The following is a 25,923-nucleotide window of genomic DNA, read 5'->3' as shown; positions in this document are numbered from 1 at the left end:
AGTTAGCTAGATCATAATGAGCAAAGGAAAGTGGGGAGGAAAAAATACTTTTAAAATTTTCTATTTAATCTTTTTTTTTAATTCCCCTCCTGATCCACCCTCCAACGGTTCCACATTCCCCACCCTGTCTCCCTGTCTTCACAAGGATGTCCACACCCCCCAACTCCCCTCCCCACCAGACCTCTAAACTCCCTGGGGCCTCCAGTCTCTTATGGCATCTTCTCTGACTGATTCCGTTCCAGGCAGTCTTCTGATCTATATGTTAGCGTCCTCATATCAGCTGGTGTGTGCTGCCTGGTTGGTGGTCCAGTGTCTGAGAGATCTCAGGGGTCTAGGTTAATTGTGGTTACTGGTCCTCCTACAGAGTTCCCCTCCTCCTCAGCTTCTTCCAGCTTTTCTCTAATTCAACCACAGGGGCCAGCAGTTTCTGTCCTCTCTGGAAATCAATCTGCAAATTCTTCATAAAATTGGAAATAGATTTACCTGAAGACCCAGTAATAACACTCTTAAGAATATACTCAAAATATGCCTCACCATGCCACAGGGGCACATTTCATTATATTCACCACAGTCTTGTTTGTGAATCGCCAGAACCTGGAAACAATCCACATGTCCCATAACAGAAGAATGGATACAGAAAATGTGGATCATTTATACAATGGGAAACTACTCAGCTATTAAGAATGAGGACATCCTAATCTTTGCAGGCAAATGAATGAAACTAGAAAATATCATCTTGAGTGAAGTAACTCAGACCAAAAGTACATGCATGGTGTGTACTCACTAATAAGGCAATATTACCCTAAAAACCAAAAAAGTACAGAATACCCAAGATACAGTCCACAGAACTCAAAAAAAGGTCAACAAGCTGAAGGGCTCAATTGAGAAACCCTCAGTCCCACTTGGGAGGGAGAAGAAAGCAATCACAAGGGGGAGGGAAGAAGGGAGGGGTCTGAGAAAAAAAGAAGACGGGGCACGGGGAAGAGAGGAACATGATTTAGTATTCATTCAGTGATGGAAAAAGGAGCAAAGCCCTGAGGGGTCAGCAGAAATAATGGATGCAGGCAAGCTCAGGAGTTAGGAGGTTGGGACTAAACCCTCCAGAAACCTGGGAGGTGAGAGACTCTCAGGACACAAAGGGAGGGACCTTAGATGAAATGCTCTACAGTAGGGACAAGGAACTTGTAGAGCCCACCTCTATCAGAAAGCCAGGGCATCAAGTGAGGAATGGGGTTGCCATCACACAGTCAAAACTCTGACCCATAATTGTTCCTGTCTGAAAGAATTGCAGGGATGGAAATGGAGAAGAGCCTGAGGAAAAAAAGGTCCAGTGTCAGGTCAAAGTGTGATCCAGCTCAAAGTGAGGTTCCAGGGTCTCACACTATTACTGAGGCAATGGAGCGCTCACAAAGAGGGACCAATCATGGCTGCCCTTCAAAAGACCCAATAAGTAGCTGAAGAGTCCGATACAGATATTTACACCCAACCAATGGACAGAAGCAAAAGATACTTTTAAACTTTTAAATATACCTGGAATTGTTTCATTCTCAATGTCAGGAGTTTAGATAAAACAGAGTTCAAGAATTTAGGATTCCAGTCCTAAAATTCTCGTATCTGTGTGAATGAAAGGACCTAATTCAATCTTTCAAATATACAGGACATACAGGAAAATATGCCAAGTAGGAGGCAGGGCAAGCAATGAAGTGTCCAGGGAGGAAAACAAATAGTAAAATTTCAGTTGTGTCTATGATTTTGTGTAAGTATAATTTTGTGTAAGTATTTTGTTTGGCAGTTCTAAATTCAGAATCAAAATGTAACAGAAAAAGTACTGTGTAATATATTACCAAGGAAACCAAATCTACTTTGTCATATTTCTTTTTCTTGGAATTGTTACATTCAATATTGTACTATATTTAAAAAATACTGTACATTATCACATAATCCAAAGAATAAGTGATTTTGCATCAATTATTTATTTATCTCTATTACCTAGTCTTCAGGTAAAGATGGAATATTTATCAATAAATATTATAACAACTCATAATTGTTTTAAATATTCTCCATGAAACTTGGATGTCTGCAATATTTTTGATTACACACAAAATAGCCTGTACTTAGTCAGTGTAGTGATTGTATGTTCCAGGGAACTGTAGCAGCTGTAAGGAAATAAGAATACATTATTAACCAGTAAAAAATCACTTTGGTCCATTAACCACTAAAGCTTCAGCCAATAAGATTGGGTTCTTTAACTAAGATACCTTTTTCTGGCTATTACAAACTGGAACAGAAAGCCAGATCTAATATGAATTGCTTCTAGAGGCAATGGAATGTGATACACCCAAAAAAATCACAAACACTGGGATAATTGGACCATTTACGCTAAAAAAACATTTAAATTTTATAGGTTTACTTATTTTTGATTTTATGTATATGAGTATCTGACTGAATGGATGTTTCTGCCACGCATGTGTACAGTGCATAAAAATGCAAGATGATATCATATTCCCTGAGACTGAATTACGAACAGTTGTGAGCTACCATGTGGGTGCTATTAACTGCTGAGCAATCTCTCCAACAACTTGTCAAAGAAATTTGATTTGACTTTTATTTTGTCCAAAGTATTTTAGCATCTACAAATGAGCTATGATTTCTGTCATAGTTTTTTTCTATTGCTGTGATAAATGACATAACTAAAATCAATTTAGAGAGAAAATGGCTTATCCAGCTTAAAAGTCCTTATGACAATTGATCATTGGGAAAAGTCAAGACATGAACTCAAGCAAGAAAAGAGTTTAGAAATAAGGAGAAAATTTTTTTACTGTTGTATCATATAGCTTGAATACCTATTTCCCTTTATGATTCAGGACCACCCAAGGATGACATCACCTACAGTGGGTCAACACCCTCGTATTAATCTTTGACCCACAGATATAAATCAATCTAATAAGGGAAATTCTTCAGCTGAAGTACTTTCTACTCAGATTTCTCTAGTTTGTACCAAGTTAGCAAAAACTAGCCAGAAGAATGGAGAAAGTAGTTTAATCAAAGACCTTCATAACTGATTTTCTATTTATGTCTTCACAAAGACATTTATGAATGGAAACCATATATATCAGACATTTCATAAACTCTGTGATTCTTCCCAGTGAGTCTAAAGAGTCCATGTCCATTACAGGACGTAGATATAAGACATGAATACCACACAAAGGCATAAGCCCCACATTTCGTTTCTTCCTGTGATGGCAGACAGATCCAGGAAAAGCTCAGTCATACACTCCCATCTCTCACATTCTCTCTCCTTTTCTCCCTCTCTCTTTCTCTCCTTCTCTACCTATTCTGTAAATTCATACGTGGATCTCATTTCTTACATAAAAAGCCTGGAATTATCCAGTGAAGTTTTGAGTTACACAGGTGATGAAAATGTCTTCATTTCCTCTGGCACAACAGGTAAAATGCTTATCCATGTATTGAGTACTTGGGATTGGCGAAGAAATGAGGAAAATCAGAACATTTAGGCCATTATGAGTAATCTGCTCCAGAATTCTTTTTCATTCTGCTTAGATGATTCGAGTTTTCTAAAGAGCTAAATGTAAGAAGCTTGAGTTGTTTAGAAAGTGAAACTACACACCTTAGAAAACAGATTTGATCCCTATTTAGATTTATATGAGTTATTGGATTTTCTATAAACCTTAAAACTATTTTTCTTATTTTATTATCAAACATTTTAATTTGTTCCATTCCCTAAAAAGAGTCACATATAGCCCCTATCTGCAATAGATGATTATATGTGTGTGTATATCATATACATATGATATATATTCTATGTTACAAGAGATGATAAATTGAAAATAAATGGATAGATAGACAATAGATGAAAAAGAAACCTTGTTTTCAGTTTCAGTCAGATAACTGAAAATTTGGAAACAATAATCAGTGATAAAGGTTTGCAGATTCAGTCATCAGTCTCTATGGTAGTAGAAATAAGTGCCACAATGAAGCTATAGTATCAGAAGGCCCTTTTTCAAGAGAGAAAACTTCGGTTTATTATCTATAGATAAGTGAAGTGTAACTGAGACTATAAGTGTCAAGTACAAGAAACAATGGGAACTTCAAAGGGGGAGAAAAAAACTAAAGAAAGAGGGAGAGAGGGCAAGTTGAGCCTTCTTGAAGACTCTCATGTGAGGATGATGTTGTTGCTGAGTCAGTGAGTACTAGAACACTACTGAGAGTCAAACACAAAAATAACCCTAGATGCACATGCAGAAGTTGAGATTCTCATGATATATTTGAATGGCACTATTTAGTAGGCATGCTAGTATATAATTTAGCTGAAAGTCATCATCTCATATAGAGAGTAGCACAGGCTTCCTCTGTTCATGTTGAACAATTAGGAGTAGAGAAAGTGTGTGGGTAGAGATAACATTAGGAGTGTGATTGCTGCATTTGTTAAGGTCTTGTAAGAATGGCTATTTGACCGCATCTGAAAACCAGGCTTCTAAAACAGTCCTTGATAAGGTTTTCTTCTCCAGTTAACTTTTTTTTTAAACACTAGCTTTATCTCTGCAGTTTAGGTTACATCTAGGTAGTGGATGTCTACATGAGCAACCTTGAATAAATCCTTGCAGTCTAACACTTAACATTCTAAAAATAGTTATGCTGCTAATTAACTACTTTGAATGTAGTACTGTCATTTCTGTCATGGATGGCATGTCAACAGAGCTTATTCATTCTCCATGCTTTGTGTGTTTTCTTGAATTTCTCATTCTCAAATTCATATCCACTAAATCAACGATCACTTAAAAATGACTAAAACTAAAAATATTTTGATCATCGTAGATACAGATAGAAAATAGACATGTTCTTAGTGAGTCTGCTTTCTAATAGGGGAAGGAGAATAAACATAGGATGGCTATATAAATAATATATTTCAAGAATGTAAAATAAAGAGAATAGAACACTGAAATATATCAAAAGCATAGTTCGGAAAAATGGATAACTGTTTATAATTTCCAGGGAAAACTTTATTGACAAAATTCTTCAATAAACACCTGAAGATGCTTCAATAAATATCAGAAGGAATAGCCTTATGAATGACCAGAAGATCATCTTAAAAGTAGGAATGGGCAGATTTAGGGAAAGGCTGGAAGTAGCTCAGGAAGAAGGCGACCCCATAGGAAGACCAGCAGTCTCTACTAACCCAGACCCCTGAGATATACCAGACACTGATCCACCAAGCAGGCAGCATACATAAGCTGGTCTGAGGCTCCTGACACATATTCATCAGAAAACTGATGGATCTGGCCTCACTTGGAGAAAACTTGTCTAATCTTAAAGAGACCTGAGGCCCCAGGGAGTGGGGATTCTGGCAAGGGGGGAGGGGCACATCCTCTTGGACAGAGAGGAGAAGAGAAATGAGATGAGAAACTGTGGGAGGGAGGCAATGGACTATAAAAACTTTAATGTAATATAAAAGAAAAAGGAATAAGATGGTAGGAAGGGAGAGGCAAGCCAAAATAACCATGGCAGAATTATTAATGAATGTTTACCATAAAAATCATAAAGATATGGAAATAGAGAGGCAGTGGTATAGATAGTAGAAGACAGAAGATATCCATTAAATTTCCTATTCCTGTGATCTCCTGAAACATCATTAGCTGAAAGACTAGCTATCATCCTGGAACTTACGTGAAATATAATTTTTTTCTGCAGACATAAAATAAGAACCTCTAGAGCAGTGATTCTCAACCTTCCTAATTCTGAGACCCTTTTATGTAGTTCTTCATATTGTGGTGACCCCAAACTTAAATTCATTTTAGTTGCTGCTTCATAGCTGTAATTTTTATTTATGAATCACAATGTAAATACCTTTGTTTTCCAATGATCTGTGGGGACATTTGTGAAAGGGTCTTTAGACCCACAAAAGTACCATGACTCACAAGTTGAGAACTGCTACTCTAGTGACATGGTCTTACTATATTGAAACCAGTATTTCAGAGTATATTTCACAAACTCTATCATGTGGAAAGTAAGAAACCAGAGTAGGGAATAAATAAATCGCTGAGTGAAAGTGCAGGTATACTATAACTTGTCTAATAAATCTTTTTAATGCTAATGATAACTATTTTGATACTCTATTAGCAAACCAATGTGGGTAAAAGAAATATCACAAGGCAGTACTCTGCAGAGGTAATTCAATGAGAATCCTCCTCTAGGAATGAGCTCATTGAGAAGTTATCCAATTCTCAGATAGGATATCCAAAAACAACTTCACAAACACACACACACACACACACACACACACACACACACACACACACGCACACACATTAGAGAGCAGCACTACATGCACTCAGAATATGAATAATCAAAGACTGATTGATTTAAATAATTAAAGAAAAGGTTCCTCTCATTAGGTTGAGAAGTAAAGAAGGGCATAGGAAAGAGTTGGAGGGAAATAGAGAGGTGGAAATGGTATAAAATCAGTGCTCATGTATAAAATTCCAAAAAAAGAATAATAAATATTAAAATGTCTTCTAATGTAAAGACACTTTAGTTGGTATAGTAGTATCCTTTTTCTAAATCAATAATTGGAAAGTAATAGCTTTTACTGTTATCATAGAGTTATACCATGATTAACTCATGGAGATTAAAAAATGTGTCATTGACCTTTATTGAATGATTTGGTTCCTGACTTGTTTTCCAGCCCTAATAATCTATTTTCCACATGAAATATTCCATTGGCCAGACTTGCAATTCAGGCTTTTGTCTGGCTTACCAACCTTTTCTTTTCTATCGCTGTTTCAGTTGGGCTTTTCTTCTATAATTTTCTTTATGTTGACTTCTTTATTTCATTCATCTCTCAGTTTTGCTATCTTAGACTCTGTTCAGATCTTCTTGGAGTTGTCTGGACATAGTTATGTTCATTCTTTTGTAGTTATTCAAGTTTACTCTCTTTGGGATCTATGGGATTAGTAATTCGGGAAATAAGTTGTTTTCAATTTTTGCATAATAATTTAATTCTTGAAATCAGTGAACTAGAAGTTTAGGATGTATTATGTCAAAAAGAAGTTAACTGAATCTATTGTTACTCTTTATAGATAGACAAAATATATTTTATTTAAGTCAGATAACATTATCTTAAATCAGATAACCAGTCTGTATGTGCACCATGTATGCACAGATGCCTGCTGAAACTGTCACAACTCCTGGAATTGGAGTTAGAAGTAGTTGTGAGATTCCTGGTATGAGTGCTAGAAACTGAACTCAAGGTCTCCATCAACAGCAGAAAGTACTGTTAAATGCTAAACCATCTCTCCAGATCTAAATTCCCCAGTTCATGTCCCAGATTCCTCAGCGTTTGCTTCCAGAATCTTTATTCAAGTCTCTTAATGTACATTGAAAAGGCACTTATTTTTTTTTGAATTCTGATTGGGTCATCAATGTACAGACAATAAAGGCAATGACTACCTCCCACTTTGATTGATCACAGGCTTTGCTGAGCCTGCATTCATATATACCTAATTGTTGATATATCTATTTTTGTCCAGACCCACTGCAGGTAACTACAGCTCCAAAGTTCATGACTTATCTATATCTTATCAGGCAAATGACATTTTAAAATACCTCTCCCAAAATTATAGCACATACGTTTTTCTACCTCATCTGGCACATTTTCCTTGAGCCTAAAGAATAACGTTTTAAATGTCTCACTTGCACTCATTCATCACTTATTCTCAACATCTTGCACAATCACAAGTCATTGTATTCAGCATTCACTGGGAAAAGGCTTTGCTGATTGATACTGAGAGTAATATTTATCTATAAGTATAAACATAAGCATTTAGAAGTCAATTTGATACTGTGTTAATTTAGCTAAGCAACACTATTCACTTGTAACTAAGGCCTGTGATCTCCCTGGCATGAATTTTTGAACATGTTTGCAATGCTAGGGATTGATTTTCTCTTGTGGAGAGAGCCTGAAATAGAGTCACTGATGTGTGTTACCCCTATAAACAATAGTGCACTTTTGCACTTTTTGGTTTTGTGCAAGTAGGGTCCACAGCTGGTTAAGACCATTGAAGTCTTTCTGCAACTGGCAGTCCATATAGCTACTTATGGGGTTAGGAATATTTGAAAACATGAAGGAAATATTCTGATCAGATCCATATTGATTTGTCTATGTCATGCAATGAAGATGAGTTATTTCAACCATAAGAGCTTATCATTTAGTTCTGGAGGACAAGCAAGATGAATAGCAAAAGCCTGTATTGGTTCAGGGGCTTCTGGGACTGCCCTGAAAAAACAAACTCACTTGTAATTATCCCAATTATAGCACAGAGATTTCTGTTTAAAGTGTTTTCTAGGAACTGTCCTATTTTCCAGCCATGTAAGTTGTCTCCCATAAAAATATTTTTAAATACAATTTTAAATTTGTTTATAATATGGTAGATTTTCATATTCCCTTTCACATATGTTGCATTTGTTTATGTTTTCTTCAGCTGCCTGCTGTCTCATATATGCCACCCCTCACTAATTTAACTTGTACCCTCAGAATTCCTTCGGTATGCCTTTATATCATTCTTTAAATTCTGTTCTACCCTTTTCATGGGATATTTTATTTTTCACATTTCAAATGTTATCCCTTTTCCAGGTTTCCCCTCTATAAACCCCTTATCCTATCCCCTCCTGCTTCTATGAGGGTGCTCTCCCACCCACCCACCTCACTGACTACGCGTTCCCCTACACTGGGGCATTGAGTCCTCACAGAACCAAGGACCTCCCCTCCCATTGATGTCAAATAAGGTCATTCTTTGCTACATATGCAGTTGGATCCATGGGTCCCTCTCTGTGTACACTTTGGTTGGTGGTTTGATCCCTGGGAGCCCTGGGGGTCATGGGGAAGGTCTAGTTGGTTGATATTGTTGTTCTTCCTATTGAGTTGTAAATCCCTTCAGCTCCTTCAGTTGTTTCACTAGATCTTCCATTGGGGTCCCCATGCTCAGTACAATGGTTGACTGTGAGCATCTGCTTCTGTATTTGTTGTGCCATGACAGAGCCTCTCAGGAGACATCTATATCAGGTCTCTGTCAGCAAGCATTTCTGGGCATCTGCAACTGGGTCTGTGTTTGATGTAAGTATATGGGATGGATCCCCAGGTGGGGCAGTCTCTGGATGGCCTTTCCTTCAGTCTCTGCTCCACAGTTTGTCACTTATTTCCTCCTGTGAGTATGTTGCTCCCCCTTCTATAAAGGTCTGAAGCATGCACACTTTGATCTTCCTTCTTGAACTTCATATGATCTGTTAGTTGTATCATGTAATATCCACTTATCAGCAAGAACACAGCATATGTGTTCTTTTGTGACTGAGTTACCTCAGTCAAGATGATATTTTCTAGTTCTATCCATTTGCCTAAGAATTTCATGAAGTCATTGTTTTTAATAGCTTTGTAGTACTCCATTCTGTAAATATGCCAGATTTTCTGTATCCATTCCTCTATTGAGGGACATCTGGGTTTTTTCCAGCTTCTAGCTATTATAAATAAAGCTGCTATAAACATAGTGGAGCATGTGTCTTTGTTATATTTTGGAGCATCTTTGGGTATATCCCCAGGAGTGGTATAACTGGGTCCTCAGGTAGTACGATATTTTCAAAGAACTCTAGAAGTTAGACTTCAGAGAACTAAATAACACTATTAAAAACTGAGGTGCAGAGATAAACAAAGAAATCTCAACTGAGGAATATATAATGAGCAAGAAGGACCTAAAGAATTATTCAATATCCTTAGTTATCAGGAATATGCAAATCAAAATGATCCTGAGATTCCATATCACATCAGTCAGAATGGCTAAGATAAAAAACTCAGATGACAGCAGATGCTGGCAAAGGATGTGGAGAAAGAGGAGCACTCCTTCATTGTTAGCGTGATTGCAAGCTGGTACTACCACTCTGAAAGTCAGTCTGGTGATTGCTCAGAAAATTGGACATAGCAGTAATTCTACACTATCTTAAAACACCCCTCTCCTACTGGCATGAAAATTTTCTAGTTTTCTGGCTTTTGCTGGTACTCTAAGTCAAAGAATCAAAGTCAGATATCCAAGACTAGGATCCATATATGGAAAGGAAAATTCAGTTTGTTTTTTCTAGCTGGGTTACCTCACTCAGTATAATTTTTTTCCACATTAACGTATTTACCTTCATATTTCATCACATTCCATTCACACTTTCTTCAGTGAATACTCTTGTGGTTATATCACAATCTGTCACTTTAATCATAATATTTATATATATTTATTTGAAAACCATTATTAAACTTGTACCCACTGTGCATGTGTCTGATGAAATGTTCTTTTTGGCAATCTCTACGTAATAGATTGGTCTTAGCACCTTCCTTCTTTAACAGCTTTGATGGGTTGTATATATTTGGCCCAGGGAGTGACACTATTAGTAGCCTTGTTGAAGTACATGTGTCACTGGGCATTTATACCCTAGTCTTAGCTGCCTAGAAGCCAGTATTCTGCTTACACCCTTCAGATGAAGATGTAGCATTCTCAGCTCCTTTTGCACAATGTCTGCCTGGATGCCGCCATGTTCCCACCTTAATGATAATGGACTGAACCTCTGAATGTATTAAAACCCTAAGACAACTTCTTTCCACCCTTATGTGCTAAAAAGAATTTTGGAGTCAAGCTAAGTTTTCTCTTATAAAATTAATAAACATATACTTTTGTCCATTTGTCAGACCTTATTCAACCAACCTTATCATTTCTCCCACTCTTGGTGGTTACCTTGGTAGTTCAGAACCTTCCTGAGACTCAACTGATTGTATCTAAATGGTCTTCAAACTTGACAAGACTAAAAGTTTCTAGTCTGATAATTCCTATATATTGTTGAAAGTACACAAGAGGTAGTTTAATTATTGCTCACTATATGATGAAAATCCCCAGATTTACTTGAAATGAGTATGAAGCACTTAATGTTGAGATTTTCTCTTTTCAAACTAGCAACAACACATTCTGTAACTCGTACATCAACATTTTGAACACATGAAATATGACACCATTTCATTTCCTGAACTTATATTTATATACATATATTGATTCCAATCAGGTTTCTTCCTGAGTGGAAATAAACTGATTAACTTTCTGAGGACATTTCCTCTTATTAATGAGGCTCAAAATTACAATTTCTATCATCTACAAGAATTCCTTGATTGCTGTATGTATGGTAATGTGATCAAGCCCCTCTTTGATAAGTGACTTAAACAGCTCTATATTAAATAGGCAATGTGTTTTACCTATATGATAATTTTATGAAATTCTATTTTATGAATATCTATTCATAAAATTATCATATATTCAATAAATTTGGGTGTATACTGAGTGTATGTGTGTGATTCTGTGTGTATTTGTGTTTGTGTAGGTTTTTGTTATTAACATTTTAATGCTTTATCATCACTTTAAAAAAAGAAGTAACTGAATAAATGGATGAATTTAGAATACTTTTAGAAATATAATAAAATTTGACAACTGTTTTCACCCTACTAACAAAATAAGTGTAAATTCTTATTTTAAAGAGAAGTTAAATATGTTTGTTATATCTTTTCATGGTTAATAATCGGAGGAAATTCATTTTCATATATCACTGAATATATTTTACTTAAAACTCTTCTTACAAAAAGAAATAAAAACAGACAAGATGTAGTCATTCAAAGACTGGAAAGATAGCTAGAAATGTCAGTACACTGACTGTACTTCTAGATTTGCAGGGTTCAATTCCTTGCACCCACATGATAGATCACATAGTCTTAGATATGTGTAAATCTAAAATAGTTGGTAGTATTATTTTTTCATATCAAAGGAAATTGTGATTGTTATCTGGCTTGATACTAATGAACAAAAGTTTTAGGTTATGGATAGCCTGAAACAATTTTTAAATTAAAACTTGCCTGCTATCTGAAATAAGTGCTATGAAGTTATACAATAATCTTCTGTCATTTAGAGAAAAAAAAAGCTATGTCGAATTTGAGATTACATGTGTGGACTTCCATCCATATTTTCAAATATATATTTTAAATTAATAATAGAGAAATTGGTAAACTTGTACTCAACTTTACAACACATAAGGATAGTTTAAGATACCATTTCAAATTAGAAAGAGGTATATAAAATCCAGCAGACAACCCAGAAACAGAATATGACTTGTTCCCAATTCCATTCTATTCTATTTACTGTCTAATTCCCATGTTCACATACAAGTGACACAACCTTTCATTTTTCAAATTAAAATATATTGTTTGATTTTGTTAAAAGATGGACTTCCATGTAGTCCTTTCATATTCCCTTTATTTTAGTATGTCTTCCTCATTGTACATGCAAGTGTTTGTATGTGCATGTGTTTCTGTGTCTCTGTGTGTCTGTGTATCCTTGTGTGCATGCATGTGCATACATGTGTATGTGAGAGACAGAGACAGATAGACAGGCTCAGAACCAGACATAGAGACCACACTCAAACTTATTGTTCCTATTTGTATTCTCAATGTCTCAAATATAGTACTTAACTAGTATTTCTCACCCATTCAAGGTGTACTTTTTCAATATTTTAGCATTCAGAACTAGTAGTGAACAAAGATGTTTAAAGTATGTAATAATGTATTTGATAGAACATACTAAATTTTATTTTAAAATAAAATAATGATATATGTGTCTCGTAACATGATGAAGTAATAGGAATTTCAAAACATAAAGTTTAATGTCTATTCGTTGACTATTTTCACTGCTAATCCATGTTTTCATACGGAAAGCAAATTAAAATTCTGCTTTTGTCAACATTTTTATTGTAGAACATATTTCCTTCTTTGTGATATACCAATACAGATAAATGTTCATTAGAGGGACAAAAAAAATTCAAAACAATACCAAAAAATAAATGGCTGTACATCTCATATCTGAATTTTGAATTTTTATTGCATGTTTACTTCATTGCCATATATTTTGACACTTTAGCATGCCTTGAACATCATTACATACAGAAAGAAGCCATCTGGGTCATAAAATCATCACTGCCATTGCAAGCAGTCATCACTTTGGGTGAGCACCTATAAACATCATCAGCAAACATGTCTAGGAGTGCAATCACATACTCTTTGGCCTTCCCTAACTTCCTTCCCAGGCTGAAGGCTATTTTCAAGTGCCTATTACATACCCAGTGCTAATGCTTTCATGCACTGTAGAGTGAAACTCTGCAAGAGTTTCTGCAGATCCACGTGGGTTACTTGATAGACTTTATGCCTTAATTCTCCTGCGTGTCCTGGCGCTCTGTTTTGATCTCTCCCTTTTCCTGTTTACCTCTTTATGATCTCAAGTCTCCTTTCACATAGCTCTTCCTTCAAGTAGTTCCTTCAGAACCTGCCTTTTTGTGTTCTGAGTTCCATAACCCAAAATTTATCCTTTAGTAAAACATCTTATGATGCAAAATTGCTTCTATCCATATAAACAAAATCTGTGATTTTTTGCCAACCATATACTTGTATTTGTTTTGAATTTAATTTTATGGTTATTTTATGAGTTACTCCCATCCCAAAGCATACTTAATCATTATAATAAGAAGAGCTTTTTAAAAAATCTGTCATCTCAATCGTCTCCTGGTAACCTTCTGAAGTTTGAAGCTTTTCCGCAACCATGGTCATATTCTAATCACCTCTAAATTTTAAGCTCATTTGTTGTTGAAAACTAATTTTCAGTCACCTCTAAAATTTTTAGGAGTAAGAAAATTCTAGGAAAACTGATAGCCAGGCCTAAAAGACAGAAATTGCATTCCAATGAATAGAGTTACAGGCATCCCTTTGATTTGAATTATTTACACATGCAGTCATCTCAGCTTAAACCTGGCACTGCTTCTGAACCTCTTGTTACTTTTGAGTTGGGCTGTGAAGTTCACAACACAAATGAAGTAATTTTTTTCTCATTCTAAGGACAGAAAATAAATCTAAGGCAGACATGTCTATTATGGGCTTTCCTATTACTCGTAACTCTTCTCTAGATGACTATTTCTGATTATTTCTTTATTAGTATTGTTCATGTTGCAAGATACATGTACAGTGAGAAAATATCAATTGTGTGGTAGTTTGAATATGCTTGGCCCAAGGAGTGGCACTATTAGGAGGTGTGGCCTTAGGGAAGTATGTCATAGTGTTGGTGGGTTTTGGGAGAGCCTCCTCCTACCTACTTGAGGAAGCCACTCTTCTTTAGCGTGGGGACGATGCCATGATTTCCTCAATTTTAATAATGAACTGAACTTCTGAAAGTGTACCCTAGCATCAATTAAATCTTTGCCTTTATTAGAGTTGCCTAACTAATGGTAATGGTGCCTCATCACAGCAGTAAAACCATAACTAAGACATATTGCTAAAAAATAATAAAACCCTTTTTATCAGTTTATTAGCTTGTTGTTTTATTTTCTCTGGGGATTCTTATTTATTAGGGATGGAATGCAAAATAGTCTGCATCCTTGGAAACTGCTCCACAACTGGGACTAAATTGTTAAAATTTTTGGATAATTTAGTTATCTATATTTTTACCATTGAAAATCTGTCCTCCTCTTCTGATTTTTAGAAGAAAACTTCTAAGAATGAGATGCATAAGATTAATGTTATTAAATTTTACTATGTATTTTTAGATTGTGAGGACAGACTTTTCTTTCTTTGCTATGAAGGTGAGTCATACTATTTTTAAGTGGAGTCAATACTGTACCTTAAGAAGAAATTTCTATTTCAACACAGGTTTTACTTTTAATTTTTGTCATGGGTTTATGTTTTATATTAATAATAAATATTCATATTTTAACTATGCAATCAGTTATAATTCTACTTTTGTCAAAACTCTGATACACACATTCCTTGAGGGATATTAACTAGAAATTTATGGCCTGTTATTTCTTCTTACATATAAAATTAACCAAATCAGGTACTAAGGAACTTCTTTATATTAAACCATGAGATTCTATCCCATTGCTTTTATACAATATATACAATTTTGTTACCATGAGTAAAGTTTCAGAGAAAAAAATTGTATGAAAAATATTACAAAATGTTATAATATGATATGTGATAATATAGTATAAAATAGTACAGTATGACATTATAATACAAATACAATGCAATTATAATATAAGACAGTATTCTTAAATACAATGTTTTTGCAACAGAACTCTTAAAATAGATGACTTATTGGCACGATGCAAAAGACTATAAAGTCCCATATGTCCACAGCTCTTACGTGACTCGCTCCAAAACTGTATACATAATTAGGAATCAGGAAATATTAAGTGATATACATTAGAAGAGATATGATTATATCGAGAAATAAGAGAAAATCAAACAAATTAAATACATATTTTAAGAATAAAGTTCTTGGAAACTTTCTTTAACTGCAGAATCAAAAATGGATCAGAGACTGAAGTAAAGGAGAGCCAGTGTCCAGCCCAATTTGAGATCCATCACAAAAGGAGGCTCCAAGGCCTGACACTATGGCTGATTCTATGGTGTGAGTACAGACAGGAGCCTAGCATGGCTGTCTTCCTAGAAGTCTAACAAGTCGCTGACTGACATGGATGCAAATACTTACACCCAATCATTTGACTGAATTTGGCACCCCTGTGGTTATTTAGGCTGGAAGAAGCTGAGGAGGATGGTAACCTTATAGGAATATCTTCACTCTTAACAAACCCTACTGTCTACGAGATTTGACATCACTGAATTAGCACTCAGAGATTTTACCTCTACTTTAGTGGAGGTGAATCTGTTGACAAGGAAGGAGCTAGAGGATACATGTGAACAACTTGAAGAAAACTGGCGAAGTACCTTTAAATTTGGTTTTCATATTGGAAAGGAGTCAGTGACTAAAACAAGATTCACATTTTACAAAAAAACTTACATACATAAAAGTGGTTGTCTCTCATTTTATTTAACTTCCAAATTCCTGGGAGTTTAGAGGTAGAATTACATGTTTAAACATTAAGGTTATAAGTCTGTAAGTCTAAAGGACATTCAGTTGCCTAAATGAAGATTCTGTCCACAGAACTATTTAATGGAGACTTATGAATATGCTAGGGAATGAAGATAACAATATAAACATGTCTTACATATTAAAAGGAAAACCATACTCCTGAGATCTCTCTGACACTGTGCCACCAACCAGTCAGCATACATGAGCTACTCTGAGTCCCTATCATATATATAGCCGAGGACTGCCTAGTCTGGCCTCAGTGGGAGAGGTGCACCTAATCTTCAAGAGACTTGAGGAGCTAGGGAGTGAGGGGGCATAGCAGGGGCCATCTTCTAAAAGACAGGGGGAGGAGGAATGGAGTGAAGAACTGTGGGAGGAAAGACTGGGAGGTGGACAGTGACTGGACTGTAAAAATAAAAATAATAATGATTAAAAACTACATAAGTGCCACTATTACTACCATGCCTATTCTCTGAAAGCAAGAATTAGATCAACTATACAACTTAGCCTTACCATTTCGTAGAGTGTGCATATGCCCAAAGGACTTGACGTAGTCATGTTCCTCATTGCTGTATTCATAATAGATATGCAATGGAAAGAGTCTAGATGTACATTAACTGGTAAGTGGAAATGAAAAAATAGCACATATATACCATATTCAGTAGTAAAGAACAATAAAATCATGTAATTCATAAATAAAGGAATGAAACTAAAAAATATCATACTAAATTCATTAACCAATTCCCAGAAAGAAAATAGTCATATCTCTCATCTGTGGTTTTTCTAAATGATAAGATAAGATTGCAAGTTCTGGGTGATTCTGGTTCTCATCTAACAGGACCATGACATAGATAAGCACTTTCATTTATAATACTCAGACAAGGTACCTACCACACCCCATAGAAACAGACATACCCAATGAGTATGACACATATCCATTACTTTTTTAAACTTGTTAGTTGCTGTGGATTCAAAAACATTTTACATGTTATATTCTCAAATTTTCTATGCGTGTAGGTATTTGGAACTAAATTTTGTTTACGACTATAGATCTATGAAAAAGAATGTTCTACATTGACATTGATGTCTGATTGCAGATAGTATACAACTCAAATAAAGCATTCATGGAGTATGATAAGCTATCCATTCACATAAGCAGCCAAAGAAAGATTTCATATGATAATAATAAATCAATAAGAAAAACAAATTTTAAAAAAAATCAAACATAAGTATATATTACACAGAGTAAATTGAGAAGATAGAAAAGTAGACAGGGCCTGGGGCAAGAATGAGCTCTAGAGAGGGAAAATGGAAGACAGATGCCATGAAGGGAAAGGAAGAAGAACAAAAGATTCTTTTACTAGAGATGAGGTAGTATGCAGGGTGAGTAATGAAGAGTTAAATGAAGAGTTGACTACACAAACACACACACACACACAGAGAGAGAGAGAGAGAGAGAGAGAGAGAGAGAGAGATAGAGAGAGAGAGAGAGAGGGAGAGAGAGAGAGAGAGAGGGAGAGAGAGAGGAAGAGAGAGAGAATTACACCTCATAGAGTTATAATGTTCCCCACAAAATGCACAAATTAACTGAAACTGTAGTATCAAGGAGAGAGAATAGCCCTTTGAGCTGTTGGTCAGAGGGGGTTTAAGAGACTCCCAAAACATTAAAGATTATTACTATTGTCTTTGGCTGACCACCACAACTTGAAGATTATATTTCTGAAGAGAAACACAATTTGGACCCACGACTTAGATGAATCAAACGTAACCATATTCTCCCTTCTGAGTATTAGTTCTCGGCATATCTAAAACTTCGACCCAAATTGCCAAGCAATCAGTAGTCCAACCCAGTTGTAAAGCCCATGAACCACATCAATGTCTCATGCTGTTGTAATAACTCATTATAACTAGGGCAAAACAAAATATTAAACAAAAAACAAAACATATAAGATGCTGAACATTTTTAAAATATTTATTGTACATTTGTCTATCCCTGTTGAGAACTTCTGTTCATTTCAGTGTGTTGTGCTCATTTGTTGCCACATTCATATTTTTGGTGTTCAGTATTTCTTTTCAATTCTTTATGTATCATAAATATCAGTTTTATGTAGTATGTTTAGCTAGAAAGAGAATATTCTTTCTCCCAATTAATACTCTATTTTCTTCATTGATAATTTCCAGAGCTTTGCAAAAGTGGTTGTCGTTGGTGTTGCTGTTAATTTACAATTTTATATATTAATTTTGGGGGATATTTTATGGTATTGAAATAGTTCCCAAATTTTTAAAATTTCCTCAAGCTTTATTCTTTATACCTAGAGTTTCTTTCTGATTTTCCTTACATATCTACTTCATCAAAAATTTAAAAAGCAAAAAGTTCCTGCTTATTATTAACTCAAAGAACTACATCTCTGGGTTTTAAATTTTAATTATATCTCTCACTTTGATTTTTGTGAGAATATTACATTTATTTCTTCTGTTCTTCAACCCATGTATTTGTGTATGATAATTCCTATCAAATATTTATACCAAATCATTTAGTTAATTTAACTAAGAATATTATTTTGGTATTAGCTTAATAATTTCATTCTCATCTCTTCATCTCTTACTCAAATAATTTATTAGCTTCTCTGCACTTACTAACCCTGTTTTTGCCCTCAGAATTAATGATACTTCTTAACACTCTTTCCTTCTCTGTTACTTTCCACCACATTCTTCATATTTCATAAAAAAATCATCTTACCTTTGGTCAAAAGTTAGCCTTTTGTCTTTCATATTACTTTTCTCTAATTTTTCATAAGTAAGCAATGAAAAATTTAAATATTAATGTTCTTCTATTTCTTGAATATAATTCATTTTGCAAAATATGCATGCTAACACAAATTCAGAAAACTCATAAACTTTGAAAATTCAGAAGATAAATTTATCTGCAAATCCTGAATTATTCAAACAGTGGTAATTTTAATTTGACACTTAGATCACAGTAATTTTTACCTTCAAAGTACCATAGCAGGCAATGTTAGAAAACAATAGTTTGATATCACCGACTATGAAACAGTGAGTTCAATATGAAAGGTGAGTTGAAACTATAGCAAAGCATATAAAATCATTAGAGACAAAAGATCAAATATTAACCTTGGAAATCATGACTGCATAAAAATGATAATAAATCATAATATCAATATTTATTATAGTATGATAATTCATAATCACCTTTACCCTTAATCTTCCTTTTGATAACAACAATTTCTTCATAGATATTCATATAAATTTGAACTATAATGAAGCACCAGACCTGCATTTTTCACAATTCATTAAAATTTTTGCTTTATATTACGGCAATCATAAATTGAGTCCTTGAATGCTTAGCTTAACATCAAAGCAAAATCATAAATATAAGGTGGATTATAAATATGGATATGAAAATAGAAGAAGCTTTATAAAATATCCTTTACAGTTCTGATGGAAAAACGGATTTATTTACTCACAGATGTTTATTTTACTTTAGGTAATGAACATAAACCTCAGTCACATTGGAAAAAATTCCTGTAAAGTATGAAACAGTAAAAGACTGGAGTGTTGAAATTTCATATATTTTAAACCCCACTACCTGACTTTCTTTGGGCTTCTTTTATCAGATCTTTCTTAAAATAATTCTACTTCAGTGTTTAAATACAGTCCTATATTATTTTTGAAAGTTATTCATAAAATATATACTTAGAAGTAAAATTGCAAACCTATATTGACTTCATTTTTAGCCAGGATAGTTCAACCAAGTCAGTAGCTCACTAATTTTCACATCTCAATATCTCAGCTTTCTGTTTTATTTTTTTCTCTTACAAAGTCCAGCCAATGTTTCCACAGTGAATATGAAACAAATAAAAATCACTTCAAAAAAATTTCCTGTCATATAGGACTATTTTCTGTTGTGAACCAAGTAGATGAATTAAGGTTCTTCATTATCTTTCCTTTCTGAGTCAGACCAGTAGAAAACTTAATAGAGCATAACTTTTCAATACATGATGAGTAGTGTGCCATGGCAGGCTGTAAAAAATACCCTGATTCCTCATCAAGATATGTCGAATCACCTGGGACCCTAAAAGGGACAGCAGGGGCATTGGCAATCTCCCAGGAGATCAGGCCCCTCTACAGCTCCCCACAGCCCCCTGTAGAGAGGTTTGAGATACATCAGTCAGGTAAGGCAATGCCCCAAGTCCCAGTCCTCCACAGTTGAGGATGTGGCCACATGTCACTTAGGCTCAAGACAGATCAGTCAAATAAAAGCAGGACCATGCCCCCAAATATGTAGATGAGGTCTTCCCAAGCTCTTCCAAACCAATAGGAAGTACACACTGTCAGATCCTGACCCATCCCCATACTGTATTTAAGAATCCTGTTCAAAAAGATTAAAGGTATTCAGGAATTATTCCATTGTCTGAGATTGTCTGTCATAGAGTTGTAAAACCACTGCTTGAGGAAGAGATTTGCTCTCCCTAAATCAATTTCAGAAGCTCACCTTGCCAGCTAGTCAGTCGCTTGCTGACCAGGACCAGTTGGAAACAAGGTTGGAGCAGCACCAGCAGTGGAGGCAAAGAAAGCAGTTCCCCTCCCTACCCAAGTTCTCTCACCTTCTCCTGAACATACGCACCTAGCCAAATCAGAGATCTGTGTGAAAAGCCACCAGCACACAGCCCCACAGAGTAGTTTCTATGAAACTACTGTAACAATGGAAGAAATACTAGAATAGAAATTTCTGAAGTTTATAGATTAGTCTAAGCAACAGAGAGATAAGCTTAAAACTTGGCAACGTGGGCTAGAGGAAATATTAGAACCAAAGATTCAAGAATTCATTGGTCAAATAAACAACAGAAATAAGAGAATGAAGGCTGGAGACAGAAGCTAGAAGAGATACTAGAAGAGAAATTTCTGAAGTTAATAGATGAATCTGATCATCAGAGAAATAAGTGTAAGACTTGGCAACATGGCCTAGAGGAAACACTAGAACTAAAGGTTCAGAATTTCATAGGTCAAAAGAAGCAACAGAAAGAGAAGAATGAAGGTTGAAGAGAGGAGCTGGAAGATACTCTAGAAAAACAAATCCAACAATTCATATACCAGACTGAACAACATGGAAATAGAGATAAAATTTGGAAGCAAAGTCTAAAGAATAATTTACTAAAGCTAGCAAATCAAGATGCTACAATATCAGAATTATAGTATAAAGAGAAGCAAAGATTATGGAAGTGGGGCTTAGAACAGAAGATACAAGGAATTCTAGAGCAGCATGAACAACATGAAGAGAAATTAAAGACTTGGCAGTGTGAACTAGAGGAAACATTAGTTGTGGAGACACAAGAAATTATAGATCAGAATAAGAAACAGAAAGATGAAAAGGAAGGTAGGAGACAGAAGCTGCAACAGATGTTAAAACAAACCATACAACAACTCACAAATCAGACTGAATAGCAAAGAGAAAAATAATGAGGTTTGAAAACAAGACTTGGAGAAAAGCTTTTTTTTTTTAATTCTAAAGTTAGTTTATTTCTCATTCATACAATGAGTTAATGGGTGAGAACACTCAACACAGACCAGGTTAACAAAAGATCTGCTGTCTTCAGTATATACTTTGCATTAACTTTTTTAAATTAATCAATCAAAAAATAATGGGGAACAGACTGTCAGAATTGCAATATAAAGAAAATTAAAATTGTGGAGGCAAAATCTTGAACAGAGAATACAGGAACTCACGGAACAGCAGAAGCAACAAAAGGAGAAAGATATGAAGCATAGACACAGACCATAAGGAAAGAATTTAAATTTTCTATTAAAAATATTCAGATAGAGACAGAGGATAAAATTAGAGAAACCCAAGTGAAGGTTATTAGAAAACAAACTAGTCTATTCAGTTAGTGTACAACAAAGACCTCCAGATGATGATCATCCACAGGATTATGAAGACTTTCAATGGCAACCCAAGGATGTGTTAGAACTGAGAAAATTTAAGGAGAGTGTCACTAGTTTTAAAATGCATTAATCATTTGTAAATCAAATCCTGACTTTTGGGGCTATTAAAAATAGGATAACTCCCAAGGCTGGAATAATATGGCAAGAACAATATTAGAGCCTGCTGCAAATTTACAATGGATCTCATGGTGGAGAGAAGAGGTAAGGGAGATAGCATGAAAAAATAGAGCCAGGGGCAAAGGGATTTCCATAGATCAACTGTTTGGTGAAGGTCGCTTTGGTGAGGTAGAGGTAAAGGCTGTATATGGTGAAGAAACTCTAGAATTGTGTAGATTGTCAGCCTTAAAGATCTGGGACAAAATAGCAGAATCAGGGAAAAGACTTGAACCATTCACTCAAGACATACAAGGTCCTAAAGAAACCTTCCCTGTTTTTAAAAAGGCTAACTTCAGCTATGGAAAATAGTGTATCAGACTCAGCAACAAGGAAGGTAATAATTGAATCTTTAGCTTTTGAAAATGTGAATTCTGAATGCAAGGAAGTAATCAGATTACTGAGGGGAAGTCCAACATCAATAGATGAGTGGATTAGAAATACAGCTGATGTTGGACCTTGCTCCCCTGATATAACTATAATAAGAGAGCTGCCACTAGACAGCCAGAGATGACCCAAGATGTCAAGAGTTTTAATTAGGGTAAGACACCTCAGACATAACTACAAGAAAAACAAAAGTATACCAAAAAGGGGCCTATACCTTCTGAAATATGTCAAAGATGTGATAAAGGCCAACACTGTATCAGGGAATGTAGAGCAGTAACAGATAAATGGGACAACATCCTGCCAAAAAACTCTGAGAGGGGACTTTTGCAGGCCCCACTGCCAGGCAGCGAGAGCTCTCTTCCTCAGAACAATTAAATATCATTGCTTCAAAAACAGATGTTCTAAGACCAGACAAGGCTGAGGCAAGTTCTATAGACAAATCCAAAAGCCTCAAAGGGAGCCAAAAGTGAATATGTTGGCAAACTTCTTTTTTTTTTTTTGTTTTTATTAACGAGTATTTCTTATATACATTTCAAGTGTTATTCCCTTTCCCGGTTTCCGGGCAAACATCCCCCTCCCCCCTCCCCTTCCTTATGGGTGTTCCCCTCCCAACCCTCCCCCCATTGCCGCCCTCCCCACATAGTCTAGTTCACTGGGGGTTCAGTCTTGGGAGGACCCAGGGCTTCCCCTTCCACTGGTGCTCTTACTAGGATATTCATTGCTACCTATTAGGTCAGAGTCCAGGGTCAGTCCATGTATAGTCTTTAGGTAGTGGCTTAGTCCCTGGAAGCTCTGGTTGCTTGACATTGTTGTACTTTTGGGGTCTCGAGCCCCTTAAAGCTCTTCCAGTTCTTTCTCTGATTCCTTCAACGGGGGACCTATTCTCAGTTCAGTGGTTTGCTGCTCGCATTCGCCTCTGTATTTGCTGTATTCTGGCTGTGTCTCTCAGGAGCGATCTACATCCGGCTCCTGTCGGTCTGCACTTCTTTGCTTCATCCATCTTGTCTAATTGGGTGGCTGTATATGTATGGGCCACATGTGGGGCAGGCTCTGAATGGGCGTTCCTTCAGTCTCTGTTTTAATCTTTGCCTCTCCCTTCCCTGCCAAGGGTATTCTTTTTCCTCATTTAAAGAAGGAGTGAAGCATTCACATTTTGATCATCCATCTTGAGTTTCGTTTGTTCTAGGGATCTAGGGTAATTCAAGCATTTGGGCTAATAGCCACTTATCACTGAGTGCATACCATGTATGTCTTTCTGTGATTGGGTTAGCTCACTCAGGATGATATTTTCCAGTTCCAACCATTTGCCTACGAATTTCATAAAATCGTTGTTTTTGATAGCTGAGTAATATTCCATTGTGTAGATGTACCACATTTTCTGTATCCATTCCGCTGTTGAAGGGCATCTGGGTTCTTTCCAGTTTCTGGCTATTATAAATAAGGCTGCGATGAACATAGTGGAGCACGTGTCTCTTTTATATGTTGAGGCATCTTTTGGGTATATGCCCAAGAGAGGTATAGCTGGATCCCCAGGCAGTTCAATGTCCAATTTTCTGAGGAACCTCCAGACTGATTTCCAGAATGGTTTTACCAGTCTGCAATCCCACCAACAATGGAGGAGTGTTCCTCTTTCTCCACATCCTCGCCAGCATCTGCTGTCACCTGAGTTTTTGATCTTAGCCATTCTCACTGGTGTGAGGTGAAATCTCAGGGTTGTTTTGATTTGCATTTCCCTTATGACTAAAGGTGTTGAACATTTCCTTAAGTGTTTCTCAGCAATTCGGCATTCCTCAGCTGTGAATTCTTTGTTTAGCTCTGAACCCCATTTTTTAATAGGGTATTTGTCTCCCTGCGGTCTAACTTCTTGAGTTCTTTGTATATTTTGGATATAAGGCCTCTATCTGTTGTAGGATTGGTAAAGATCTTTTCCCAATCTGTTGGTTGCCATTTTCTCCTAAGCACAGTGTCCTTTGCCTTACAGAAGCTTAGCAGTTTTATGAGATCCCATTTGTCGATTCTTGATCTTAGAGCATAAGCCATTGGTGTTTTGTTCAGGAAATTTTTTCCAGTGCCCATGTGTTCCAGATGCTTCCCTAGTTTTTCTTCTATTAGTTTGAGTGTGTCTGGTTTGATGTGGAGGTCCTTGATCCACTTGGACTTAAGCTTTGTACAGGGTGATAAGGATGGATCGATCTGCATTCTTCTACCTGTTGCCCTCCAGTTGAACCAGCACCATTTGCTGAAAATGCTATCTTTTTTCCATTGGATGGTTTTGGCTCCTTTGTCAAAAATCAAGTGACCATAGGTGTGTGGGTTCATTTCTGGGTCTTCAATTCTATTCCATTGGTCTATCTGTCTGTCTCTGTACCAATACCATGCAGTTTTTATCACTATTGCTCTGTAATACTGCTTGAGTTCAGGGATAGTGATTCCCCCTGAAGTCCTTTTATTGTTGAGGATAGCTTTAGCTATCCTGGGTTTTTTGTTATTCCAGATGAATTTGCAAATTGTTCTGTCTAACTCTTTGAAGAATTGGATTGGTATTTTGATGGGGATTGCATTGAATCTGTAGATTGCTTTTGGTAAAATGGCCATTTTTACTATATTAATCCTGCCAATCCATGAGCATGGGAGATCTTTCCATCTTCTGAGGTCTTCTTCAATTTCTTTCCTCAGTGTCTTGAAGTTCTTATTGTACAGATCTTTTACTTGCTGGGTTAAAGTCACACCGAGGTAATTTATATTATTTGGGTCTATTATGAAGGGTGTCGTTTCCCTAATTTCTTTCTCGGCTTGTTTCTCTTTTGTATAGAGGAAGGCAACTGATTTATTTGAGTTAATTTTATACCCAGCCACTTTGCTGAAGTTGTTTATCAGCTTTAGTAGTTCTCTGGTGGAACTTTTGGGATCACTTAAATATACTATCATGTCATCTGCAAATAGTGATATTTTGACCTCTTCTTTTCCGATCTGTATCCCCTTGATCTCCTTTTGTTGTCTGATTGCTCTGGCTAGAACTTCAAGAACTATATTGAATAAGTAGGGAGAGAGTGGGCAGCCTTGTCTAGTCCCTGATTTTAGTGGGATTGCTTCAAGTTTCTCTCCATTTAGTTTAATGTTAGCAACTGGTTTGCTGTATATGGCTTTTACTATGTTTAGGTATGGGCCTTGAATTCCTTTTCTTTCCAGGACTTTTATCTGAAGGGGTGTTTAATTTTGTCAAATGCTTTCTCAGCATCTAATGAAATGATCATGTGGTTCTGTTCTTTCAGTTTGTTCATATAATGGATCACGTTGATGGTTTTCCGTATATTAAACCATCCCTGCATGCCTGGGATGAAGCCTACTTGATCATGGTGGATGATTGTTTTGATGTGCTCTTGAATTCGGTTTGCCAGAATTTTATTGAGTATTTTTGCGT

The sequence above is a fragment of the Rattus norvegicus genome, chromosome 5 (genome assembly GCF_021556685.1).
Source record: "Rattus norvegicus strain SHRSP/BbbUtx chromosome 5, alternate assembly SHRSP_T2T, whole genome shotgun sequence".
NCBI lineage: Eukaryota > Metazoa > Chordata > Mammalia > Rodentia > Muridae > Rattus > Rattus norvegicus.
The sequence above is the reverse complement of the archived record's forward strand: the minus strand, read 5'-3'. Positions refer to the sequence as shown.